The sequence below is a fragment of the Motacilla alba genome, chromosome 3, assembly GCF_015832195.1.
Source record: "Motacilla alba alba isolate MOTALB_02 chromosome 3, Motacilla_alba_V1.0_pri, whole genome shotgun sequence".
Lineage (NCBI taxonomy): Eukaryota > Metazoa > Chordata > Aves > Passeriformes > Motacillidae > Motacilla > Motacilla alba.
The window spans coordinates 71361770-71383400 of record NC_052018.1 but is presented as its reverse complement, the minus strand read 5'-3'; the positions used below and the strand labels follow the sequence as shown (position 1 = coordinate 71383400).

The following is a 21631-nucleotide window of genomic DNA, read 5'->3' as shown; positions in this document are numbered from 1 at the left end:
ATCAAACGACTCCCAGTACAGCAGTGTATTAAACATGCCATGCTGCACTTTGCTCAGCTGACTTGAAAGACCCCTGGAAGGCGATTCTGACTCTTCAGACATACGGATGTGCGTGTGAAACAAAGTGGCCCTTGCTCCCAGATGGCCTGATTAGCTTGATTAGCTATCAGAGCACGTGGCTGGTTCGTTGCACAGCACATCCCTGTATCTTTATGCCTTTGCTAGAAATAATAATTATTACACTTTTTTTTCAAGTAGATCCGAACAAAGTTTTCCAAGTCAAGTCACCCACTGTCACCACAGTAGCCACAGTGACAATATCCTACGTGCAAGAAATGGCAGCATGAATTAAAAAAAAAAACCCAAACAAAAAACCAACCAAAAGATGAATTTCTACCAACAAACCAACATACTGCTAATCTTAATGACTGCCTGTTGTATGAAAAAAAGTAGAAAAAACTTTTATAAAAAACATTCCTGTCTAGATTTAGCCTGGATAAGTTAGACCTCTAAGTCAGAGCTCTGCATTGCAAACTCTTTCACTTCTAATGTAATTCACAAAAAACATTTTCCCAATAAAGTGATTTTTTTTTGCTTTATACTGGTAATTTTAATTTCCTCCCCCCCTTTTATATGCTATAAATAAAGCTTTCCACATTTTGTATTACTTGCAAGTGTTGAAGAATACATTCAGTGCAGGTTGCTGGATAAACTGTGCTTTGTGCAAACTGAGAAACAGTTTAAAGTACTTGCAGTTCAATCCATAAAATATTTGCATATCACATGTAAGCAGAATGGATTTTGCTATAGCAGCAACCTTTCAAAAATCTTTATTACCATATATGCTCTACTAACGGAAACAGCAGTTTTTAGTAGCTATGAGTAGGCAGAAATCAGAACACAATACTGGCCAGGTTGTAAGCCCGTGACTTTAAAGAATCCTAAAAATAAAGCCAAACTTCATTCACATCATTTGGAAGTGACTACACTGCATGAAAAGTACTTAAAATACAAAATCCAAATGTACTTCTAATTTTCATTAGGCACTTCAGCTTCCTAGCCTCTTTACTGTAATCATAAGGCCTTTATGATTACAGGCCTCATGTTATGAAAATGTTTCACATATCAAGAATGTGATCTAATATTTGGCAAAGTCGTGACTTGTCAGTTTTGCTTCAGGAAGATAAACCCACAGAAATCAAAACAGGGAGTTAAAGATACCAAATAATGTAACAGTGTTCTGTAATTTCCTTTCTTAGGAAGGAAAAAAAAAGGAAGAAAACAAAAGCAAAGCCGGGCTGGAAGAGGAAGATATTTGGTTTCCACTGAAAGCCAACACTCTTGATAAAAAAGCCCCATGTACCACATAAATCATACCAAGCTCTCATGGAGCATGAACAGTGCTGAAAGCAGATCCAGGTCCAACTGCAACAGTGTTCCTAATAGCAGGAAAAGTTTTAATTTAAGGGGCTTTGCTGAGACATGTCATGCAAATTAAACCCTGACACTAACTGTTGCTCTCTATCTGTGTATAAACAGCTACTAAAAATCTCTCAGAATGAGGTAAACTTTGAGATCAAGCAGCTAGAGCAATGCAAATTCTCACTTTAATCATGAGGAGTTAGATTCCAAGGCAACAAAGCAATATTTCGCAACACACTGCTGAAAAAAAAGAGGACCAGCAACACTTTTTGAGATGTCTGAGGAAACACCAGTTGTCACCAGTTTCACATAAAGAGCAGCCATATTCATTTCATACAACCATTTGAGTCTAAAATACTTTCAGTCTTTTTTTAAAGACCTCTTGTTTTTCACCTCAGAGTCTGAAACATCTCCTATCATCAACTCCAAGTGACGAGAAACAGTTTTGCTGCGATAACTTATCTAATATGTGTTTGTTATAACACTGAGAATGATTCAGCCCTCAGCAGCAAATAAATTTGCAACTCAGCTGCTGTAGCATAATATACATTGCCTCTGCTGTGTCCCCAGTTAACCCATGATAAGGAAAGGCACAAAATGTAACAATTTATCAGACATGGGAAATATATTGCTTTGTGCAATGGTAAGAAGTGAGTTCATGCTAAACTGTCATGTAGTGCAAGATTACCCACGTGGACAGGACAAAGAAGTGATCCACATAAATAACAAAGCCTTTGTTGTTTGTTTTAACATTTTACAGTATAAATAAGAAAGCAAAGACATGTATATCAAGAACTGAGAAAAATTTGTGTCCATGGTAATTTTTTTTACCAAACACTGTTAGTGGCAGTCAGTAGAGCCTGGCATTTAAGACCTGAAAGTCCAAGATTCCCTAACATTTTGGGCTATGAACAATAAAGTTCCTAGCTTTCCAAAACAAAGGGCCACCCAGTTGGGTGGCTCATCAGTTGTCCCATAGAAGCAATCAGTAAATTCAACTCAAGGTATTATTTGCATTTTCTTAACAGAAAAGGAGCCTCCTGTTTTGTCCTGCTTGAGCATTACTATTTTTAAGCATTCAGTAAATTTACTTTCTGGAAAAAATGTATTTAAGTCACACTGGATTTGTTCACTCACGGGATTCCTGTGCCAACACTTTTAATATTAACCTTCTTTAACCCAAGAGCATTCCGTTTTAGGCTGAGCACTCGTGTCTAGCACATGAGCACTGTCCTAAGATACCCCCTGGAATTCATGAGTAATCAAGAAAGCATGAAAGTGCCCTCCCCACACTGATATCTGCCCAACTTGTGTCTATCAAGTCTGAAGTACTCGCATGCTAAAGCTCCTGCTGATCCCTATTCATATACAGATGTTCTGTGTGCAAATGTTCTAAGTCCGGAAAATAAAGCCATCAGCTTGACAAGCAACATTAGGTTGTTAACAGAAGAACTAATTGAAACCACAGCTTTTTTGCTAATAATAGGCATCCTTAGTGTGTCAGGCATTATTCTAATTAACAATAAAATGCACAAAGGTAGCATCAGAGGGAATAAACCATAGTCCAAACAGGTTTTTTACTATGTAAAGACATCAGCTAAGACTCAGCCCTAGGAGGCACAGCACAACAGTGCAGCTGAAAACATTGTTTCATTTGGGACTAATCTCAGCCTCCTTTCACACAAATGTATGACAGCCTCTCCATCTATAAAGAAGGAAGACTTGAAGGTAAACAAATGGAAGCTTTATCTTCCATCCTCTCCATTCCTCTCACTGCTGGATGCCTGAAAGCTTAGGTATCACTCCTTAAAATTAAAAAACAAGGAAACAACAAAGCAAACTCTTAGGAAAGAGAGGAGAATACCAGGAACATGAGAACACAAAAATTCTCTAATGGGGGAAAACCCCCAAAACCACAAACATATAATGGAGAGATGTGTGTTCTATTAATTTATTAAATATTTAATATATTTAAACTTTATTGTTAATCTCAGATTAAAGCTGCATCAGTCAAGGAGATGTCACTTTTGCTGTTTGCTGAAGGAACTGCAAATCTCAGTGAGCCAAACAAGATGTCTAAATGCAAGACCGATGACTTCCTACCAAAATTTATCAGATCTGCTCACAAAGACTTCACTGGAAATCCTTGGCATTGGACATCTGACAGATTATTCAAAGAAAAAAACTTCACACACCACTACAATGAAGAAACAAAGAAAAATAAAATTAAATTTAAAAATTACCCAACCCTGTTTGGTTTGGGATGTATTTCTATTTCAAAAATTTATTCATCCCTAACAAGAACTCTGAGGAAATATATTTCATTTTAAGCACACATCAGGCTATGATTTTTCACAAGTTGAACAAATTAACAGTCAAATCAAAGGAACAGAGGACTGGTTTAGTATCACCTTCTGTAAGCAGAATCAAGATTAGTGATATACCATGCTACCATGGTACAACTTGGCTTGGATTCATAAGTGTCCTGGTTTAGGGCAAATTTGGGAGAGAAATCCTTCACAAGCACAGACAGAAACTTGCAACAGAAAGAAAATGTCAGCAGGGAGAAACTCCTGTCAGCCTTACCCAAAACAGAGCAATCTAAAAAAGGGTAAAATCTGAGACACAGCTAATCTAAGTATTTCTATACTAACTTCCATCTGAATAAAATTTCTTGCTGTTATCCTCCATAGTTTAGTAAGCAAGGCTAGAGAATCAAGTTTTCACACACGTCAACAATGTGAAACTAGAAAAGCTGGAGAGAACTATCAGGCCCTGCAAAGGTATTTTATTAAAAATTCATGCCTTGCAGTCATCATCAACTGCAGAACATGCAAGGGAACAATAAACTGCTACTTAGCAGCTTAAAAATTAATCAAGGCATTACAACTCCTCAAGAGACAAGAGGAATCTCCAAGTTAGAAACTAAAATAAAGAAAAAAATTGACATGTTGCAGCAGCTTTGAATCACTGATCTTTAAGCCCTTTCTCCTAATATTAAATTACCACTACAGCCATTCGACTTGTCCATTAGCAAAGGAGTTGGGAACCATTATTTTCTTTTGCATTTTTCTCTGCAGATATGGTAAACACCCAGCTGCAGAGTAAAGGAAAGAAAACCCCAAATACTGAAACAGAAACCAACAACCACTCAAATTAATAAACTCTGACTACAACATACACCTGCTATTTGTGCCATCCTCTTGAAAGAACAGAGTAATCTGCTCTTTCAGGCAAAAACCCAAGCAACTGAAGGCAAGGATGGCAAGCACAGGTCACCCTCTCTTGTATCCTGCCAAGTTTTAACAGCAAAGTTGGAAAGCTTGGCAAGTGAATGCAAACCAAACTAAGAACAGAGATGAAAAATGAACTTAGACAGGAAGAGGAGAGAGGAAAAACTGAGAGTTGACATAGCTGCTTACACTATTAATAGAATCAGCACACAACTATGTACATGGATTACATCTTCCATGACCTTCTAGGGAGTTCAGTAACCCGACCTACCCCCCTCCTTCCCAGGCTTTTCAATGCAATGGCCTATACAAGACTTCTACTTGCTTTGGATAGAACCACATTTCAATAAGCTTACAAAATCAAGCAACATAACGTACCGTACCATCAACATACCTTTATACATTGCTTATTTCTTGCCAATCAGATGCTGATTTCTCAACCAAATTTCAGAAAAAGCCTTGCCAACCAGCAGTTAATTCCTCTTCAAGTCATGACCTTATTCCTGTCTTCATTTTTATATGACATTTACCTGCTCACGACATTCACTTCAAACATTCTAATAAAGTGACACAAGCCAGAAGGCAGCAGTTTCCATGCTGCTTCAGTGGCCACCTTCAGCTGAGCTCTCTAGGGCCAGTAGAGCCACATGAAGTTTGGATCCAAACAGCTTGAATGTAACCATGGTACCATGGAGAAAAAAAACAGCTCAGGTATTTTTCCCTGTAGCAACAACTAGTTTGGTACTCTCCTTTTACCATTCAATTCTAATTGTGCTCAACAGAAGGACTACACAAAGTTCATTTTCAAGTATCATTCCTTTAATCCATGCATGCCCATAGACTCCAAGAAATGCTCTTCAGCTCTTGCATTGCTAAAGAAATGTGCATACAAGTCCAGATGATTCATCAGTTCTTACACATGGCACAGGAAAGAACACAGAACTGCAGTTGCTTAAGTCTGATATTCAGGAAATGACTGTGCACGTGGGATGCGCTTAGGCTTTGATGAATACACCTAACAAATAAGAAATAGGATAGAGAAGCTTTTATGAAATTATCAAGCAAGAGGCATTAGCCAGGGAGAAATGGTATTGATTCTCAACACGGGGACAGCAGAAGGCATGTTCCTTGCATGGAGGCTTTGACTGAGCCCTGAGGAGAGCATGGCAATTGGGGAAACACATCTCCAAAGGTGAACCTATGAGCAACTGAAACCAGTGCTAAAGACAGACATAACAGGAAGATCTAAAACACTTCCCAGCTGAAATTCTGCAGCTCTCACTGCTACTAAACTGAGATAAAAGTGCTTAAACATTAATGAGCTTTTCTACTTTCCTATACCTCAGCTTGTAAAGCTGCAAGTCTCAAATCTCCAAAGGCAAACAGAGGGCTAGGGCTGAGTCAGCTAACAAACGGCAAGGAAAAAGAAAGATTGTATCTTCTGTAACACAACACAGTGGTGTTTTCCAGGCTGCTAGCCAGGTTAGGTGGGACGTGCCTATTCTCAAAATTGTGCTAGTTTAACAAAAAGGTGCTGTTTTAAAATTGAGTCAGTGAAGGCACTGCAAATACACCTGCAGTCCTTCAATCTTATGAAGCCCTAGTTTCCATTAACTTAATCTAACTGCCTATCAGGAAAATAAACTGGAGTTCAAATCTAAAAATGTCCAGAGAGCTGCACATTGACTTAAATAGAGTAAGAATTTAGAAAAAATGAAAAAAAGTTTATCTAACATATCTCTGAATACAGACCATGTCTTCAAGTCTAAACCACCTGCATTCCCTAAAAAAAAAAAAAAACCAGAAAAAAAAAAAGAGGAAAAAAAATCATTTATACGAGCACATACAAGATATGTCAGTGCTTCAAAGCAGTAATAGCTCCCTCCCCTAAGGTTCAATATAACACAATCTGATAGTTTTGATATCAAAGTCTACTGCAAACTTATAAAAAAAAAGGTCAACAATACAGAACACACAAACAAAAAAATCCCCCAGATATACTTAATTGAGGCTTCCCAAAGAAAGTAGATGAAAAGCACCGTCACCAGAGGCAGAAAGTTCTCTTAAAAGCTGAGGAGCAAACACAACACTTGCCTTTGCAGTTAGGAAGGCTCTAAAGCATACTTTGATTTGTGTCAGTCTAAATCTGTCTACAGTATGATTAAATAAGTTGACCAATACATTTCAGCTTCAAACAACTGTTGAATAGTATTAAATGTGTTTGTAGAATTGGCAGGCCTCCATGGCTAACTCCCCGTTCCCTTCAAGAGAAGCAGACTCATGACTCACTGTTTTGGCGCTGTATAAAAATTTGACAGAGAAGTAAGTCAGTCAACACAGATTTTAAGAGTCTGTTTTTAATTTAACACCATAATTGCTTTGAAATTAATAAAACCATTTAGAAAATGAGTACTTTGAAACTTTTTCCCCACAATGGGGCAGAGTTTTCTGCTCCCATGTAAGACTACTTAACTTCCTAGTTTCATCACTACCCATTCAAAAAGGGCACAGAGTAGCAAAATCTTTAGGTACTAAAAATAACACAACACTAAAGCAAATTACAACAGTGCACTAAAACAGTATGAAGTTAAGTCTCATTCAGCTACATCACTTAAAATATATTCTGACAGCACTTTGTACACACCAGATTTCCAGAGCCAACCAACTAACATCAGCAGGCACAGCGATGCACAGCACACAAAAAACCACCGTTGCCTATTTTTAGATTATTACGTATTATCAGTGAATTTTTTGAGTTGGGTGAGATCTACTGGGTAAACAACAACTGGACTCAACCTTAATTAAGGTGTCTTTTCCAACCTTAATGATCCTGTGACACACTACCTTAAAAATAAAGCACACACATTAGCCCAAACATCAAGCCTGGGGACTTCTTAGCAGCAGGAGAGGCTGGGAAAGAAGAAACACTAAGGATTAAGAGTGGGCAAGAGGTGGTTGCTTTTTGTTTTTCTTTTTGGACCAAACCTTACTGTATTATCTGTGAAAGTAAATGGCTGAGAAATTTGCCATTTAAAGAATGTCACTGATCATCTCTGCCTTTCTATCCTCAAAACTATAGATACTGCTAAACCGAGGATTTCTTTCCCCTAGAACATAAACCATACACAATCATTTTGCTAACTGCTAGGAGGGAGATTCATTCCTTACTTAAAACTGCAATTTTGTTTCTGTTTTAGGGAATAAAATAGCCACATAAGTGAAATTTAGCTTGTAGGAAAGGTATCTTTATATAAATTTGAATGTTGCGCAACTGCATGGGAACAGAATTGTGTGTTTAGTACTATGTTTAGCCAGATACTTGGAAATACTCGTGTACTGCAAGTTCCTTAAGTTTAGCAAATGTTAATGTAGTTGCAGTAAAATGTCCAAATCTAGGCCTCAGGTACCTCTGGATTTTAACCACAGAAAGATTTACTGTCATAAACACTACGCCGAGGAGAATGATTTCAAAACAGGTGTTAAGGTTATTTTCAAGGGGACATACATGATTCAGCATGCCCAAACCTCACATTATATGCTATAGCATTCACTCCTAATATTAGAGTCCAGATAATCCTTTGAAATTATTTATATATTACAGAAAAAGAAGTAACTATGCACTGAAATGCTATTAGACATTTATTTAAGGAGTGATTTAATTTATATTAGTACTGCACAGAAGTCTGACTAAGGTTTAAAGCCAAACAGCAACGAGCAGCCTGTAATATGCTTTCAAACCACCTACAATTTAAATGCAAGAAATGCTGACTCTGCCCATGCTGCGTTTTATGGGCTTTCACACATAAACTGTCTCCATCCAAGCTTTTCTTTACAATCCCACCACAGTCCAGTAATAAGGCCTCTTTCCCAGCTGGCATAAACAACACTTAGAGGTTTTGTTGTTTTAACCAGATCACCCAGTGTATCCAGTTCAAATGCACACAGGCATTAAACAAATCTACTGGTATTCCAGCTGTCTCAGTTCCCACCAATCCTTGGGCAAAGCCTTGAGGAACAGCTGAGGCTATGCAGCACTACAAGCTGAACATAAACACCAGGAGCAGGACTGCTGATGGTGGCATGCCAAGTGGGAAAGTGACTCCCAAGCTCACCCCTTCTCTGTATGTCCCAGCAGAGCCAGTCGTGTCATTTCAGGTTATGGAGGCATTCTGCTGCAAACAGGGAGGCTGCACTGGCTCAGTGGAAGGAGAGTGGCTCAGGAATGCAATGAATTTGCTCTAAGAGCATGAGGCCTTGTGAGCACGAGAAGGATCTAAACGTACCCAACATTGATTCCAGGGAGGAAAAAACACCTGAGGAAACTGTCTGTGCTTGTCTGTCTGATACAAAAGCCCCACTGTCTTCTGAAATGCCAATTCAACTGACCATACAGTGAGTTTATGTTCATGACAGCAACAAGATTATCTCTAGGTTAGGACCTCCTGTAGAGCTCCTTAGTGCTGCTTCAACAGGTTTTTTTCCCAGTCTCCCCATCAATCATAACCACTGGCCCAGGAGACCAGTGTGATGGAAAAACACATCACTCTCATGCCTCGGAAAAAATAGAACATGCTGCATTATCAACTATAAATTGGTTAAAACAGACCCATCTGGTTTGTTCCAAGTCTGTGTTAGGAAGCTGCTAAGAAGAAAACCAATCCAATCAAAAAATCTTTTCACCTTTGCCACTATTTCAACAACAAAAATAGTATTTATTAGTATATAAATATATAGATATAATTATTCACCCCTCCTAAAAGGTAAGTAGCCTTCTCCATAGATTAGTCCTTTCCTGGGAACAACAACTAAAAAGCCTGTAAATTTAAAGTGACAAAGCTCCTGTCAATCAAATTGGTTATGATTGTCTATAACTCAACAAGTATTGTGGTTAGAAGTCACATGCTAACTTCAAACTCCAAATTTCCCACTCTAAAAATCAGAAAGTGACAGAATCCAAACTCCACACAAAGTGGTGATGTAAGCAAAATAGCCATGGTGTATAAAAACTGACAAGAAAGCTTCTCTTTAACAACTCATCACTGAGACTTCCCCCCTGCCCTCCTTCCAAGGCATTCAAAAGAACACAGAACCAGGACCTCTCCCTTCAAATGCTCTCACAGAAAGTCAAAAATCTCAACATAGCTGTGTCACCATGCAGCCAGCACTTACATACTCTTAACCTTCTTAAAAGCACTGTATTTATAAGAAAGAGAAATACACTATTCCACACCCCATCTAGAAATAACGGATTTCAAGACAGGATATGCACACCTCCTTTTTCTTTGTGTTTCTGCAGAAAGGTTTCTCTGTATGTCTTTAAAATCCAATCAGCAGAAACTTTCCTGGTAAACCAACAGACAGCTAGGGCTTTGCAATCTACAGTATTCACTGGGGAGAGATTGCAGGGATTAGCAATAGTAGCCTAGATCAGAGGTGTCACGTCAGAACAAGAGGACTGTCCACAGCACATATTTATGCAACCTACAAGCAAGATCTGCAGAGCTTAAGTAAAGCCTGTTCCCAGCTTAACGTTGTGCCAGTTAAAGAAAAGAAGAAAAAAAGAGGCAGGAGAATAATGGATGACAAAGTGTCTGCCTCAGTCTGCAAATTACCTAAAACAACTCATACCCAAGGTATGAACTCATTATCAACTCAAGCAACAGCAGTGGAAATTACTGATGGACAGACACCATACAGGGACATGAAAGGAAGATGAAGAAAGTAGACACCAGAAGGACATGGGCAAAAGTCTGCATTATTGAAAGGGGGAAAGTAACACCAAGTATCACAAGAACTAAGGAAGAAACAGAACAGAAGCCAATTCTAAAAATCTTAGATTCCAGATTTCTATACCGTTAACTTCCCCTTCAAGTCATCAATCAATCACTTCAGATTTCAGGATTGGCAGAAATAGTCTTTCAGGCAGAGACTGTATTTTAAAATAAATTTTCTACCTAATTGTTGAAAATAAACAACACATGTCCTAAAACTTTTATCTAGTATTGCACACTAACACTGGGTAGCAGTTTCTAAATAGGAGACTGCATTCCAAGAAATTATCTTTGGGCAGCCAAATGATTTACTAATTTCTACAAAGTGGTAAAGGGCTCTGTATCTTTAGTATAAAGACACTACAGATCCCAAAACTTTTTTTGTATTCTCTTGAAGTCACACTTGTTTGGAGACGGGCAACCAAGAAGAGGAAAGCTGATTCTGAAGCCAGAGAAAGGCTGTAGGGAAGAACAGGGAGGAAGGGGAGGAGTGGGCAAGGACTTGTGGACAGTGGATGCACTTGCCAACACTGTGCGGCAGTAATGAAGGGAGCAAGTCCCACAGCTCGGGTTTTAATTGTGATTACCCTGCTACTAACCCCATGAAATCAAGCTGCAAGCACTAATGAGTGAGATACCTCAGCAGGTCTCAACTGTAATTGTTTTTGGGTGTCTTCCAGCCCCTTAATGAACCACAACACAAAACATCTTGGACATTGAGGGCTACTCTCAGCACACAGATTTGCAACCAAAGATAAGAAAAAAGCTGCTGCTCCACACACAGCACTGTGCTTATACCCACCCACTGCGTGCAGAAGGCTGCTCACATCATCTGTACTCCAGGTAAAATGTTTGCATGGAGTGGCCTTACAAAAAGCTACTTATCTCTCTGAATGCCTGCTCTGCCCTCAAGCTGATTGATCCATTTATCCCCCCACATGGAGCACACAAAAATCAGTAAAAAAATCGATATATTTTATTTTCAGGATCAATACAAGCAATGTGATATAGCTACCATGAATTTACTTCCTCTGTAAAGTGAACCCTTAATTAAGGGCTCCCAAACCAAGATAACCATTCCTAAAAAAATGAAGGATAGATGATGAAAAATAAGTAACAGATTTTTCAAAGGAAAAAAAATCCTCAAAGGGACTCTATCTTCCTATCACTGGCAAATTCTGTTCCCTACTGAGCCCCTGAAGAATTCCATCACTCTCTCCAGAAAGCTGTTCCCAAAGGGAAAGGGTGGGATGTGGGGGGGGGTGGGGAGGAAGGCGGGGGCTGTGCATTGGAATTTTTGCTCTTCAAAGGCAAGTTTTCTCTGGAGTTTTAATATGGAGCTATTCTAAGTTGAATTGCAGAACTCTCAATGGTGAGGAAGCATCATTTATTACTAGCTTTGTCTTTCAGTGGGTGTGTTCCTTCAAAGTAGCAGGATGTCAGAGTAGAAAGAGTAAAAGACACAGTAAAAGCCAGAAATCTGCAAAACTCAAGTTGCTATATGAGACAACTAAACTGGAAATAAAGCTAGTTGATAGTATCTTCATCTACATTTCATGTCCTGCAGTGGAATATTATTTTCCATGTTTACAAGGTCCTTTATAAAGCTATAGGACTAAACAGGTAAAAATAATGTATGTTTATCTTATTACCTCTTACAATATAATTTTGGCATAGCCTTGGCTCATGAGTGAGACAACTCCCATTTTCTATTTTCACTAAGGAAAAGGACAAAGTCAGGACTCCAGTATAGGAACTCCTGTGTTGTTCTTGAGTCTGTGCCAGGTGTTAGGAGGCCTTCAAGAGTCATTACATGTCATTTTGTCCAAGCTATAGCAGAGATTTAAAGCAAATTTACTCAACCCATTAATTTTAATGCAAACATTGAACATTTTTAAATATAAAGCACTTCAACCATGGATCTTACTTCCAAGGCATTTTGTAATAATGGAACAGACAAAGGAAAGACCAATAAAATAGTAAATTCCAGTAAATTGTAACTTCACTACAGCAAAATAACCTCCTTTTAGTGAAAAATGGGGTGTTACCAGAAGGATTCCCAGAGGACCTGTACTATTTCTATATGACCTGGGAAACAGGGGTGAAGGAGCAGAGAGATGGTGTTTACCTGCAATACCTAAATATGCTGCAGTCCCTCCCAGCCCTGACTGCAGAAAGGCACACAGAGGGATGTAAAATGATACCAACTGCCTAAACAACAAAACAGGAGGTGAAATTCAGGAAAGAATAAGTGCAAATAAATGCCCCTTGGGGGAAAAAAAAAAAAAAGCTTTCTTATACAGTGGTGTCTTCTAAACTGGATACCATCACTTTAGAAAAAAAATTCAGTAAATACAGGCTGTTCTCCCAAGAACTTCATGTCAGCACAGCAGAGGAAGCAACTGAAGTGTCATAAATCACTAAACAAGAAAAGGCAACACGGAATACATCACCCTGCCAGCATACAAAATCAGGATATATTTGTACATTAAATATTGTGCTTCTGCTTGCCTTACCTTGATCAGCATTATCAGAAAAGCTGCACAGAAGTGCAGCAGGAATAACTAGAATTATGAAACAGTCTCCACTGGATATAGACAAAAAAGACTACAATTCTTCAGTTTAGGAGGGAAAGAGTGTCAGCTGAAAAAAATGCATGCAAGCAAATGCCAGACTTTTTTTAAGAATATGACAAGTAAAACTACTGGGAAGTGAGTTTTCACAATACAGTCTAGGAGACACTGAAATCACCATCAGTGAGTTTTAAACAAAAGGAAGTTCCTTTTCCATCTAATCAAACTGCAGGACTCGCTGTTACAGGATGTTGCAGAGGCCAAAAGTACAAATGGCTTTTAAAACAAGATTACAAAAATTAATGGAAAATGTGTCCATCCATCTGCACGTATTACAGGCAGTGGTCTAGATACAACCTCTGTCTCAGAGCTCCTCAATTACCAGAGGTAAGTGGTATATGAGAACATAATTTTATATACACTTTGAAGCTTTAAATACAGAGCAATTATTGATTATTTACAACAACTACATAATAGTATAAACATAGATGGCAAATACTTGTGCGAAACAGACATTTGATAAGGGAGAACCACTGAGCAAACACAAGAAGGCAGCCTGCTAGAACCTAAACCAAATTAGCCAGAATGCAAAAAGTGAAAGTTCTGAGCAGGGTGGGTCTGAACAGTAAGAACAAATGGCTTTAAATTTTAGGGGTTTTTTTATAGTAAGACTGAGTAGTCATCAAAAACACTTAACTTTAACCTACAATTCATGGCCTAGCATCTAGTTCATACAGAAGGTCACTTCAGATGAACACAACTCCATCTGGCTTCAATTTACCACTAGATATATGGTAGGGATGGCCAAGCTGACACCTCCTGAGAGGCACACAGCTCTTATCTCTCTAACACAGTCCTTGCAGAGGACAGGCCATTGACAGGGTGCCTGCAACTGCTGTACCTGGCAGAGAGCAGCAACTGAGGCAAGCCTTGGCCTCTGCCCCAGCAAGCCTCTCTCAGCACCTGCTCCTTCTCCCTCCCCTCTACCACACCAGGAAAGGAACACACCGCTGCAGAACAAGGTCCCAAGGGGAGCACAGGCGGGATGGAAGCGGGCAGGAGCAGCAAGTTTGTGTGGGGAATACAGATGAAAGAAAACTACTAGAAAGTAGATGGAAGAGGTAAGGATCGTAACTTGAGAGCTGCAGGTTTTTTATTTATTCAACAGCCAGGCAAAATACATAAGCCTGACTCTTACCAGTTCAAATGTTGCCTCCCCACACTTTTCTTTTTTAATATGGAATGGGTGGAATTTTTTGTAAGTAAAATAAAACTGAAATGTACCAAAAATAATATTTGGCCAGATGTTTGTTACAAATTAAAAAAAGTAAAAATATGTGAAATATTAAAAGTAAAAGCACTTTTTAGTAGTGTGTGGCTTTGAAACAGCATATTTCATTTTTCTGTCTGTCTTGCAAGAAAAGGATAACTATGGCTGCTGCACTATGCCCTCTCAGTACAGAAGTGGACTCAAGATCACAGATAACTTTAAAATAATTTTGGAGAGAAAGTATGAATCCTCTATAGGTAATTGACTTTAATTTCTTAAACGTTTGCTTAAATCAGTCTCGTGGAGTGTACACATGCTTTGTATTAGTAAGCTTTACTAGGAAAGGACTGTGTCATGAGCATATACACACATGAATGGAAAAACAGGCAACTTGGGAGAAAAGAGGAGAGACAGCAGCAGAGACTTAGTAAAAGGGACCACCTGGATGACCAAAAGGGATCCAAGGCAGGAATACTTCAAACAGTTACATTACTGGCATATTTGACCACAATGATCCTTTAGGGAGCAAATGACACCAGCAGGAAGACAGACTCCTAACTTCATTGAGAGATGCAATAAGCAGGACTTACACTGACAGCATCATTGCTGGAAAAATATTTTAACAGATTGCAGAATTTGGCAGTAACCTCTGGAGATCACATGGTCCAGCCCACTGCTGAGAGGTGGGTCACCCAGAGCAGGCTGGGTGACCAGTGATCAGGTTTTGAGTATCTCCAAGGATGAAGACTCCACAACCTCTGCAGCAACTTGCTTCTTGGTTCATCACAATGGAAAAAGCATTTATTTCATTTCAATGGAATTTCTTACATCTCAGCATACCCACTGCCTTGCCACTGAGCACTGCTGCCAAGAGTCTGGCTCCCTCTCCTTCACTCCTCCTCTCAAGCATCTGTACACACTGGTATGGTCCACTCACACCTTCTCCTCTGCCACATAAATAGTCCCAGCTCTCTCAGCATCTCCCTGTATGACCTGAAAGACCAAATCCACCACTATTAACAGTGCTACTGCCTGGCTGATGCGCTGTCATAGAGGGGCTAAAGCACACACAAATAAGGTTAAGCCAAACAGACGTACAATTCAGCCAGCATCTATTTCACTGGGCATCATCCAGTGGGCCAGCTGAAAAGGAGTCAGTTTAAGATGCCCTTATCAACTGGGCACAGTCTCCTCTCTCACAGCAGTAAGGCTGCATGCCAGCTGCCTGAACAACAATGCAGCTACCACTGAAACTGGAAGAGCCCAATGCCTTCAGCAGAGAACAGACCACACACTGTTTGAATACAGCAGAAGCTGTTGAGGGATCTTGGCACCCATGGCAAGGTTTAGCTGCTTGAACAGATGCTTGAACAAGACAGAGAGCAGCAACAAGAGAGATATGTTATTAACCTATGATAAACTACTTTGGAAACCTTACACATGTTGCATCCCTGGACTTTTTCACAGTACAGAGAACTTAAACATATGAGGATTGCTGCCTCAAAGTTGGGACAAGTTTTTAATCTATAGCAATTTAAATTCCACATCATCAAAGCGTCAGGTAAACTACCATTGAAATATTTTTGTTTCATTTGACTAGTAATGTCAAGACTGTTATAAACTATATAACTGCAACCGTCTGACCTACTCAAACAGGGAGATAACAGACCCTGGCATACCAGAAGGACAGCAAACCACAGCAAGACTATGCCCAGCAGAGAATCCTATAGCCTCTGCCAACTCACCAAGAATTTCAAGCTATCAACGGAACAAATTGATGTGAATTGATAATACAAGCTCTTCCTGGAAACGGATTTAAAATATCTTCGTACAAAAAGACAAATCAAACAAAACAAACAAAACCCAGGAAAAATAAACCAAACCAAGCAAATACATATAAGGCTCTAATGTCTTCAGCATTTAGTAAATTTTTAACTTGACAGTCAATGCAACAATTCCTCTACCCTGCTAGGACCAAAAAAAATCAGAACAACTCCCTCACTGCATTCATCTTTGTATCATTTTCAACATGACGTTTGTTTTTGCTGAAACAAAACAAGGCAATCTCAGGCTCTGCTCTCACTGCAGCACATTGAGGTGACACAGCATCATCTCCTCAAAGGTGTACTTAATTTCTACAATGCAGAATGCCTTCATGATCAAACTATGTGCTCTAAGCTGGTCTGAGTCTAAATTATTGCACAAAATTAATCCTTGGGTACTAAATAACCTTTTTTTTTAGGCCCCATTAGTTACCCTACAGGTATGGACTTCATCTCTTTGTCAGAGTCCTACACACACAACATTTTGATAACCCCCTACCTCCAGACACAACCTCTGCCCAGACGTGCAGGCACGCACATTTCTACCCGATTCCTATTTATAACATCATGTGCTAACAAAAATACTCTCAAGCAGTTTTAAGTTAAATACCAAAGAACAAGAAAGTCTTCAAGTGTAAGCAGCTGTTACGTGCATAAAAGCATTGCTCTATTTTTGACAGACGCTGCCCTGGAACAGCGAGTGGATTTTGACCTGAAGCTTACGACTGCCACTTACCAGCTAATTCTAGCACAAGCCTGCCCTGGAAATATGCCTGACCACCCATCTTAACCAACAACCTTCAGAACCTCAAAGGCGTTTACAAGGATTTCATCAGCACCAAATGACTTTCCCAAAAGGCCTCAAAGACTAGCATTAGTCCTCCTTCTGAAGGGTCTAGGTAAGTCCCGAATGCAGAAGACAAAAAGGGTATCATAGATAACGATTATTTCACTCAATAATAACTGCAAAGTCAAATAACTCTACAGTTCTATTCACTAAAAATACGCCTTTCACAAAATACTGTTTTCTTAGTGGAGTGTAAAAAACATGCCAATGAATAAATAACTTGAATTGATATAATCTGAGTACGCTGATTTCCAAAAAACACTTGTACAGTCCTTGCATTGTCTGCAGTCACTCCCCCACTGAAAAGTAACAAAATACAGCTGCACAAGAGCCAGGGAGCCCCACGAGTGTCCTACTGAAGAATTCACTAACGGATCTACTCACAACAGTCCCAAAATTAATTTTTGAACTGAAAAAAGTGCTGTCTTTGTACAAGAGCTCTCTAAGGAGCCTAAAGAGAAACTATTTAGTCTCCGGATAAGCAAGAAGAAATTTTTGCTTTATATAGAGTATCCGTTTCCCTTTTATAACAAGTTTCCTTTCTGCTGCAGGAGAAAGCCTTCATTTAAATTCCAAGTACACTATGTACATACCTAGCGGTACAAACATATGTACTAGCACCTAGTACAGAACAACACAGAAGCAACTAGAAAGACAGCACCCTGCAAAATTCCAATAGCAACCTAGCCTGCTCAAGCCAAGAGCCATCAGATACTAATCAAGACAGGCCATCCAAGTGAATTACAAATCTAATGAACATGGTAAATACCACAGAAGAGAATAATATGCTGCCAATCTATTTTTTCAGGAAATAGCTAGCAGCCTATTCAGAAATGAAGCACCATTTAGAAAAAAAGAAAACATCTCTCAACCAACCAGTCAAGGTTACTGATACAACTAATGCAGGGATCTGAGAACTGCCGTTCAGACAGTCCTATGACTTGGCAGGACATCACTTGCAAAGAATTTCAGTCCAAGAGGCCACAGGGAAGGGAAGACAGCACTCCCTCTCAAGCTGTACAGCTATGATGAGAAGCATCCCACTTGATTCTTAGGCAGTATTAAATGAGCCCATTCTGTGCAGAAGAGACAGCATAGAACATCAAAGTAGCAACATGGTCAAAAAAATCACTGATATCACTGACAGGAAAAAACTAATTATCCACAAGGTACCGAAATCACTGATGAACACGAACTACAATGCCACAGGTTCCTTATCTCCACAACAGTAACAACTAAAAAATGTGAACTCTAGTTACAGTCAAAAATGGCTTGGAAAAGCAAGAAGAACAAGCACTGGAGCTGGCACAAGGGGATAGGGCTGAGCAGGAATCTTCCTTACCAGCAGCAAACAGAAGCAAGCTGCAGCACACTGTTCATGGCAGATGATGCCAATCCAGCTCTCTCTTGAAACAGAGGTCAAGAACATCTTTGATGCTAATAAAACTCTAGAATAAGGGATAGGAACAGCCAATAAGCTTAAGAGCAGGTTGATTTTGAAGCTGGGAGTGTGGGGGTAATCAGTTTTCATTTGGAGAAAATACAGGTTTCCACTGTACATGCTATTGGGATCCCCTAGTGGGTCAACAAGCAAAGTTTCTGTATAAAATTGTTGTAAGAAAGATTTTTGGAGGACAGAAGTATGTGTTTCTGATGGCAAGAACCGAATCTCACACTGAACACAAAAAAGTTAAAAAAGAAAAAAAAATACATAACTAGCAAAGATTTCTTAAACTATGTTTGAATTTTCAAGGGCAAATTTTGGGAGAATCAGACTCAAGGGCTAAACTAAGGCTGTAGTTTGGCAAACACTTTAAACTGGCATAAATTTGCATTGCTGCTGAAAGAAAGTCTCACCATCTGCCAGTCCTCTGTGCCAGCACAAACATCCGAACACTGAACCAGGAGCACTTCTTTTGCCAGTTTATTTTTCAGATGGATCAGTTCCCCAAACCAGTTCACAGGATGGCCATGTAAATACTTGTGCTGGCAAAGAAGAGTGACTATTCCAGTGCTGCCAGCCCAAGATGTTCATTGAACTACAGCCTAACACACAGGGGTGCAGAGTTCCAGCAGTCACAGGTGGTGCTCCCCACCCTTGGACACACTATGTTCATACCACACTTTGAAGATGAGATCATCACACAACTGCCCTCAGAAACCAGCATATCTCTGTAACTTTCTCTAATAGGAGAACCTGTCAGAATTCTTAGCAAGGCTAAAGTTGTCTGTAAACAAGAGTATTATCTGGATGTTGCTGAGCTTCTGCATCAAAAGATCATTTGCAGGAGAAACCCCAGTCACTCTTCTGATCACCTTCTTCAGCTGGGACCCAAAAGACTTGTACATAAGGAACAGAAAATGAAAACTAGTCATTACATGTCAGGGCTCTACTCCTATAGGGATTTAAGAACAGAGTATGGGCTGTTGTGTATCCATGGATCACCACACAATCCTTTGTAGACAGCACACTCATCCACAAGAAAACAACATCACCAACAGAAGCGCAACTGTCATGGAAGCAACCAACAGATAAGGACCAACACCAGTGATATTCTGTATCAAGGTCGAGCTACACAAGTGAGTACTGGGAGACTGAGAGAGACCTATCCACGCTTTCCCACAACTCAGTGGCAAATTCAAAGCCATACATGAGGTCATTCACTAGGAACCAATTAGATCAGTAAGTTTTCTACCAAGAAATAAATTCAAGGTGTGATAGTGAAATGATCTCCAGAATGATACAGGAGGCTCAATGTAATCACACATGCCACAAGCAAATTGAAGGAAAGGCCACCACTTTACAGACATTCCTAAGCCCGTATCTCCAGTCACAGCTCTTGGGTCCTTCAACCAGAGCAGGACTTACCTGAGCTGCACACCTGCCCCTGTAATCTCTTTCCTTTCTTCTACCACAGTTTTGGCATCATCATCACTTTCCAGTACCTGCCTGGTTGCCAAGTTCTTATTCCCCCTTATTTTTCATTTGTCTTCTTATTCCCACACATACTTACAATTACATTTTGTAGAATAAGATACAGTGGAAAGAACACCCATAAATCTTACTTTTCCTTGGTAACACTACTCCAACACAAATAAGTGGCAAGAGCAGAGAGAGTCTTCTGTCCAGTTTATAAAAAAAGCTAACAGCAAGGTACAAGAATCCACTCACTTTTGGAGAATTATTTTCTGAAGAAGCATTACTAACTTTGAATCTAATTTAATAGGGCACAGTCAGACTAGTCTGAATCCTAAGTCTTCAGAAAACTCCAGGATCTCCAGAGTAAGAGATAAGCAATTGCCAGAAAAAGCAGAAAAGCAAGTTTACACGATATGTAACAAATAAAGCAACCTTTTAAGCTACAAGTGACTGAGAAGCAGTGGGTGCCACTACCATACTAGTAGAGACAGGAAAGCACTAAAATGCTGCAATTTGAACAGGATTGGTCTCCAGACAGGATTCTAGAAGTAGGAATGAAGGAAAAACTAAAGGGATGCAAGAGGGCCTGTCAAACTATCTATTTTAATGTCCCTCCAACAAAAGGCAGAGGGTAGGGTTCAGGAGATGTCTAGCACTGGGTGTAATGGTGAACAGAAAGAGGAACAGCTGATGGATCAGATGTCTAGGTATATGGTGATTATTAGGAACCCACTCCACAACTGGGAAGTCACAGTATTACTCCAGGACCAGTAAATGATGTAAGCTTCCAATCAGAGAGTCCACAATATGGGAGAGAGAAAGCTAGCAAAAAACCATAAACTGGCTGCCACCTTCTTCATGCTCCATATGGGAAAGGAGAAAAAGCCATCTCACCTGGGTGAGATTCAGGATGATTTCTTTTCCTGATTTTGATGAGTAAGTTTTTACCTCCACTAGTCACATAAGAATGAGACAGGCAAGAAACAGAAATACATGCATGTACAAATGTGGCAACTGATAAGACAAAAGAAAAAAAAGAGAATTTGTCAAAATATTTGAAAGAAGCAAAAACTAGAAAATAACAGGAAGTAGGAGAAACACTAGAGCTCAAATATGCACATATGTGCCACTGTCTGCTAGAGAAAAGAAGGAAGCACGAGTCTGGAAAGAAGGAGAACAAAAGCAAGGAATGCAGTAAGTCAGGACTTCCAAGATGAGTAAATAGTTAGCCACTCTCTTATACTTGCTGCTGTCTCCACACACCTCAAAAGTACTTGGCTAGTTCATAACTAGTGCTATATCTTTCAGACTGGAGAGTAATTTGCTGACACTCAGGACTAGGTAGAACCATATCAGTTTAAGTAGATCAGTTCTAGGTGGCACAGGTAACCTAGAGAAAACACCTATCAGAGACTTTAAAATATAAAATCTCAGGTCACAATCAACATTTTACCTTATTTCATGTTCTTTGCCTTAGTGCACTGGCCCTGGTGAAATGTAAATGTTTGAATTAGATCCTATTAACACAACATAGCTTTTCCTCTGACAGGCAGGTTTACAAGCCAAGAGATTCAGGATATATATATATATATATATATATGTATATATATATATGTATGTATACACATATACACACACACCTCTCAGACCAATTTCTTCTTGCTTTTTCATACACTGCTTCTAGACAGTTGAAGTGCACTTCAACAGACACTTCCCACAGAAGTGACAGCAAGTTCAGTGCCAACACCAATGGGTTACAAGTTATATGGTTA

The 21631-nt window shown here is 39.5% G+C and overlaps 1 protein-coding gene across 1 annotated transcript in view; it reads right to left on the bottom strand.

The window, feature by feature from the left end:
* Positions 1-21631, bottom strand: part of EGLN1 (egl-9 family hypoxia inducible factor 1) — a 34326-nt gene that overhangs the window by 8966 nt on the left and 3729 nt on the right. The window lies entirely within an intron of this gene.